Source organism: Heterocephalus glaber, unplaced genomic scaffold, assembly GCF_053883595.1.
Source record: "Heterocephalus glaber isolate CG9 unplaced genomic scaffold, H.glaber_assembly_v1.0 deba00001452, whole genome shotgun sequence".
Lineage (NCBI taxonomy): Eukaryota > Metazoa > Chordata > Mammalia > Rodentia > Bathyergidae > Heterocephalus > Heterocephalus glaber.
The window spans coordinates 19,459,501-19,465,960 of record NW_028258302.1 but is presented as its reverse complement, the minus strand read 5'-3'; the positions used below and the strand labels follow the sequence as shown (position 1 = coordinate 19,465,960).

General features: G+C 45.4%; 1 long non-coding RNA gene across 1 annotated transcript; it reads right to left on the bottom strand.

Moving 5' to 3' along the window:
* Window positions 1-2,187: 2,187 nt before the first annotated feature.
* On the bottom strand, window positions 2,188-3,779 carry LOC147827261 (uncharacterized). The gene is made up of 2 exons (XR_015452805.1): window positions 3,489-3,779; window positions 2,188-2,501 (listed from the first exon to the last, which is right to left on the bottom strand). It is a non-coding gene; the product is annotated as an uncharacterized LOC147827261 (long non-coding RNA).
* Window positions 3,780-6,460: the final 2,681 nt, after the last annotated feature.

Genomic DNA, 6,460 nt, shown 5'->3' with positions numbered 1-6,460 from the left:
GATTAGGGGCTGGGCATGGTGGCATATACCTGTAATCTCAGCACGCAGTAAACTGACACAAGAGGACTGTCATGAATTCAGGCCAGTTTAGGCTCCAGGAGTTCAATGCCAGCCTGAACTACATAGTGAGACTCTGTCTCGATAAGGGGGCCTCGGGGGGTGGTTGGGGGGTTGGGGGATGTAGCTCAGTATGAAGATCCTGGGTTCAATTCCCAGTAGGAAAAAAAAGAGGAAGGAAAGGATAGAAAAGATCCTCCAAAGTGTATGAGAACTTGTCAAAATCCTGGTAGTGTAGTCATCCACCAACCCTGTGGATGTTTGACAGCTCCAGGATTATCAAACTAGCTATAGTGGAAGGAGAGTTGAACAAATCAATTACCTGTACAATGACAGAAAAAAAACCCACAACTTTGTTTCATTTGGGTTAGGACCCCTGTCCAAAAAAGGGGTTACAGGGCCAGGGATTTAGCTCAGTGGTTTCGCTGCCTGCTGCACAAGCACAAGGACCCAAGTTTGATCCCCGGTTCCAAAAAAAAAAAAAGGGGGGGGGTGTTACAGCCAGGGATTTAGCTCAGTGGTTCTGCTACCTGCCTCGCAAGCACAAGGTCCTGAGTTCCATCCCCAGTACCCCAAAAAAAAACCTCAAAAAAGGGGTTACTTACAAGAAAACCCCATCCTCTATATGTGAGAGATCTTTCAAATGACAGAACAGAAAACATAAATGAATAAATTCTCATGTCAGGATATGTCCAATAAAAGGGTGCCACCCCTATGATAAGCCTTTTTGAAGATCTTATCAACATTCCTCTCCAATCAACGTAGCAGGAGTGTGGGCCAGGGATTTAGCTCAGGGGTGCCGCTGCCTGCCTCGAAAAGTGCAAGGTCCCGATTTTGATCCCTGGTACCGAAAAAACCCCAAAAACAGCAGGAGTGCTGACATTTGAAATCCCTCCTACCTCAGTGAGCCTCGTTTCCTGGGCAATGACAGAAGTCAACAATAACACTACCTGCCCTGTTAACTATTCCCAACACCTACTTCTCTTCACTGAAGCTTTCTGACCCATTTTCTCAAAGCCCTGGATTTAAAGCTCTGTATCTTGGACATTCTTGGATATCCCAGTTCTCCCATTATCTGTGTGTACTCTTCCCCAAAAGTTAAGCTGTTGCTAGTGATGAAGATAGCAAAAGCAAAATGCCCACTGGGCTTGGTGATGCAAGCCTTTAATCCCAGCACTCAGGAGGCTGAGGCAGGATTACTGTGAGTTTGAGGCCAGCCTGGGCTGCATAATTAGTTCATCAAGACCAGGATGAACTACATAGCAAGACCTTGACTCCAAAAAATAAAAAAAAAGGGGGCCGGGGATTTAGCTCAGTGGTTCTGGCACCTGCCTCAAAAGTGCAAGGTCCAAGAAAAATAAATAAATAAATAAATAATTTTAAAAAGCCCTAGAGCCCAAGAGTGCTACTGTAGTTTGGATGTAGTTTACCCTCCACAAATTCATGTGTTGGAAGCTTGGTCCCCAGTGTGGTGGGTAGTGGGGATCTAGTGGGAGGTCATTAGATCACTGGAGGTACTGCCTTCAGAAAAAGTTGACACTGGTCTCCTGGAAGGAGTTAGTTGTTCTCAAGAGAATGACTTGTTATAAAAAGCATGAGTGGCACCTCCCTGGTCTCTTTCGTGTCTCTCCGGTCTCACCATTTGATCTTTCACCCTTCACAAACTCCTGCCATTGTGATGCTATCTGCCAAGGAGTGCTTATCAAAGCCAAGCCAATGATAGCACCACATCCCTGAACCTCCAAAACTGTGACCCAACTAAGCCTCTTTTCTTTCTAAAGTACTCAGCCTGAGGTATTTTGCTACAGTCACAGAAAAACATTAATACAAGTGGCTTGGATAAAAATTAGTCAAGGAAAGGTTGAAAGAAATATTTTAGTAAAGTAGCTAGACATAGTGGCACAAGCCTGAAATCCCAGAACTCATGAGGCTGAGGCAGGAGGACTGTTAAGTTGGAGGAGACCCTGGGTTATATAGAGTTCAAGGCCAATGTGGCCTACACAGTGAGATTATCTACAAAAAAAATGTAGGAAAGCAAAATCTAGGGCAACGCCTAAGTGACCATCAATAGGTAAATGATTATTAAAGTACTGCCAATCATTCTATGGAACACTATATGGCTTTGTTAAAAAAAAAAAAAAAAAGTAGGCCTATGAATGCTAAGAAATTCATATCACAACACGATCAAGGTACAGATCAACAGGTGTATGATTTCATCTGATAAACTTTAAAAATACACAAAACCATATATAACCACAAATAATATCTGGGAGGTTATCAAAATATAATTGCTTTTACTTCTAAGGGCAGTAACATTTTTCATTGTGTACCTTTCTGTATCACTTTAACTACAAATATGTATTACCTTTTTTTTTCTTTCAGACAGAGTCTCACTTTGTAGTTCAGGATGGCCTCAAACTCAGTGATCCTCCTGCCTCTGACTCCTGAGATTACAGGTCTGAGTCACCACACTGGGTTATATGTATTACTTTCATAACAACTCAGGAGTTAGGAAACTTTTCAATTTTTCCCTTCTGCCCAAAACCTGAGTAAAAATCCCTGACCCACTTAGGAAAAACTTTTATTAATTCTAGTTCCAAGCACCCACGATCTCTACAACCCTCTTCTACGAAGAGTATCAGTTGTCAGCAAACCAACTGTCAAGGTTAGCTCTGAAAGACAGCTCTACAGCTGATCTTAATAATCCTATCAGTCTTAGAAGACGTGTCAAATACAAAGCTCACCCTTGCCAGTTAATCTCCACGGCTCTCTGAACGTTATACATCCTCCTCAATATGGTCCTCTCAGCCACTAAGGTTAAATAAACTTTTCTTTTTGGTACCGGGGATCGAACTCTGGACCTTGTACTTGCGAAGCAGGTGGAGGAACCATTGAGCTAAATCCCCGGCCCAAATAAAGTCTTGATAGAACTGCTGCCCCAGTTGTTGAATTTTAAAGGTTAGCTACCCAGGTTTCTCTCAACTAATCCTCCCGATAACCCACAGGCAGACATTGTCACTTCCATTCACGGATATGGATATGGAAACTGAGACTCCTACTGAGATAGAAGATGCCCATGCGCACAGAGCCAGAAGGCAGTGCAGTAAGTTGGTTTGGAACTAGTAAAGGAATCCTCAGCATCTGGGAGGGGAGCTGAGCCCAACTCCTCCCATCTTAGGGGCGCGGCTCAGAAATGGGTTTCTAGGGCTCGAAACAGAAATCTCCACATCCGGGACTGAAGGCCCTGCCTGCCTACGGAGCCTCTAATCTTACGGTGAGGGCCTCCCCGCTCCCGGGGCTACAGCCACATGAGCCGCCCGCTCACAACGGACTAGGCCCGAGGGAGTAAGAAGGAGGGGAGCATCCACAGGTGCAGGTGCTGCGTGGGAGAGCTGGGGTACAGGAGGAACACGGGCTGACCGAAGATGTACCTCCATCTCCGGACGTGCGTCCCGGAAAAGAATACCGTCTCTCCGGCGCGGAATTTTGTATCGCGCTACCGGAACCGGAAATAGATCTCCGCCGGAAATTGGAAGGGGCGAAATTAGAGGAACCGGGTCTCTCTAGGCCTTGGCGGTGCGCCGCAGCTTCATGGTTTTAAGCCTTGAGCTTGGTCGTTCTCAGTCCTTAAGCCTTCTTTCCGCCCGAAACCCAGGAAACTTTTCACGCTTCGCTGAAGTTCATTGTTTTTCTGAGCCGAAGTTTGCCCAGTTGCAAAAGGAAAAAGAGATGAGCGGGAACTGAGATGCTGCATGAACTTGCCCGTCTGCAGCTGAGTAGCGCCCCCCCACCCTGAGGTTACGCCCTAGGGCCTTTACATAGTTTAAAGGAGAGAAACCAGAAGAGAAAGCTGGCTGGCTACTATTTGGAGCCAGTGGTCTTGTAGGGCGCCGGGTAGTCATTCCAGGTGAGGCATGGGATGGCCTGTTAGATAGGTCCGGCTTCAGTATACCCAAGTAGTGGGCATATGTCCTGGGAGTCTGAGCCAGTCTGTCCAGGAACGGACTGTATAGGAGCCTAAATCCTAATCCTGTATGCCTCTTCCCCAGTCTTTCCAGTTGGTAACAGACAAGGCTGCTCTGTAGCCCGATGATTAAGAACCGAAATTTTGGGCGGGGGATTTAGCTCAGTAGTTCCACCGGCTGCTTCTCAAGGTCCTGAGTTAGATCCCCGGTACCAAAAGAAAAAAAGAACCGAAATTTTAAGTCACATTGATCTGATTGAATCTGGGCACACAGATTACAGGGCACAGGCAGTAAGAGGAAGCACAGAGATGCTAAGGGAGTCTGCTCACTTTGCTCTTTTTTTTTTTTTTTTTTTTTTTGGTACCGGGGATCGAACTCGGGTCCTTGAGCTTGCGCAGCAGGCAGTGAAACCACTGAGCCAAATCCCCGGCTACTTTGCTCTTTTTTAAAAATGAATTTTATTTTACCCATCACTCCCCTCCCTTAACGCCCCCTCCCCTCCCTATGTACAATCACTTTGCTCTTTAGTGAGAGAAAGAAACTTGGCTTTTAGGGAGAGGCCTTCAGTTGACTTAGTCCTATCTGTCCAGCTAGCCTGTACAAATGGGGTGAGCTGGGGATTAAGAGGGACACCTTGACTCCCCTTTGTTGAGTTATCACCATGGAGCCAGCATCCTTGAGGAAGGGCAGATGTGTCCTTTGTCCACACTGCCACTGCTGGGCTGTTGACTCCCAGATGGCCAAATATTCCAGCTGGTGGTTCAAGAACCAGGAATCTTTGCTTTGGCAAGGGGGTGGACCCTTAGCCAGTCACTCTTACACCCATGCTTCCATTTTTCAGCTCCTCTCTCAGCCTTGGTTTCCCTATCTGTCAAATGAGAGGGTGGACTGGTCCAGGACTTCCAGCTGTGTCTTCCAAGCTCCAACGTGCTTCAGAAAACTGCAGGAGATGAGAAGATGACACTCTTGAGTTCCAAAGCCACTCCAATTTTATAGGTTTAGAAAGGGTTATAAAAGCAAGCTCAATGGCCGGTGTAGTGGTGCACACCTGTAATCCCAGCACTTGGCAGGCTGAAGCAAGAGGATTGCCTTGAGTTCAAGGCCAGCCTAGGCTACATAGCCAGACCCTGTGTCCAAAAAACAAAAGCAAGCTGCGAATAGTAGCATTTGCCTGTAATCCCAGCACCCTGGGAGGCTGAAGCAGGAGAATTTCAAGTCAGCCTGGGCAAGACCCTGTCTCAAAATTAAAAATAAAGAGTGCACACCTGCAATCCAGCACTTACGAGGCTGAGGCCTCTAGTTCAAGACCAGTATGGACTAGTGAGTTCAAAGGTAGCCTGAATTACATATCAAGAGCCAGTCTCAAAAAAGCAAAAATTTATTTTAGAATAAAAAGGGTCTGGGAATGTCACTCAATGCAAATCTTCAGCACCAGAAAAACAAAAACCAAAAAAAAAACCAAACAAGAAAACCCCCCAAAAACCATATATATTCATATACATATATGAATGATGAGTTGGGAGTCTATATAAGATTATTTTACAATTCAAGATATATTCAAACTGTATTTTCCCCTCCTTATTTCCCCACTCTCCTGTTTACTCACTCTGCTCTGAGCCTACTGGCTATCTTATTATTTTGCAAACCCAAGGAGCTTGTCTTTGTGTTTGTTTGTTTGTTTGTTTGTTTTTTTGTTTTTGGTACCAGGGATCAAACCCGGGTCCTTGTGCTTGTGAGGCAGGCAGCGGAACCACTGAGGTAAATCCCGAGCCCTAAGGAGCTTGTCTTTACCCCATTTGCTGATAATCGATTTTAGTGATGGCATCATTTCACCCTGAGGCCTTTTCACCCAGGTTCCAACTCAAATGTAACTTCTACAGAGCAGACTTCGCCACTCCTTGTCAACCTGCCCCAAGACACGAATCTAATCTCTTTATCCTGTTGGCATTTAAAAAATATTACAACCATGTGCTACAGAATGACACTTTGGTCAACAATGGCCCACAGATAGGACAGTAGTCCCATAAGATTATATTGCCAGGTGACATCATAGCCATCCTAGTTTATACATGGAAATAGATCCTTGGATGTTCTTGCAATGACAGAATTGCCGGAGGATAAATTTCTCAGACATCTCCCCGAGTAGTTAAGGATGACTGTACCTGTTTACTTGTATCTCATCCATTAGAGGCAGGGTCCACAGAGTCAAAGACGTCTTTCCTCTCATCACCACATCCCCAGCAATTAAAACTAAGCCCAGTCTGGGTAGCCATTTGTCAAATCAGTGAGTGAATGAAACAGAGAAGCTTGGATTTTATGATAAAGCCAATCTGATAAAGATCATGTGGGACAGCCGTAATTTAACAAAGTTGAGTTTACAGCAAGGGAAACAGCACACCAAGGACACTGCAGAGTGTGTCCCCAAGGGAAGAAACAGA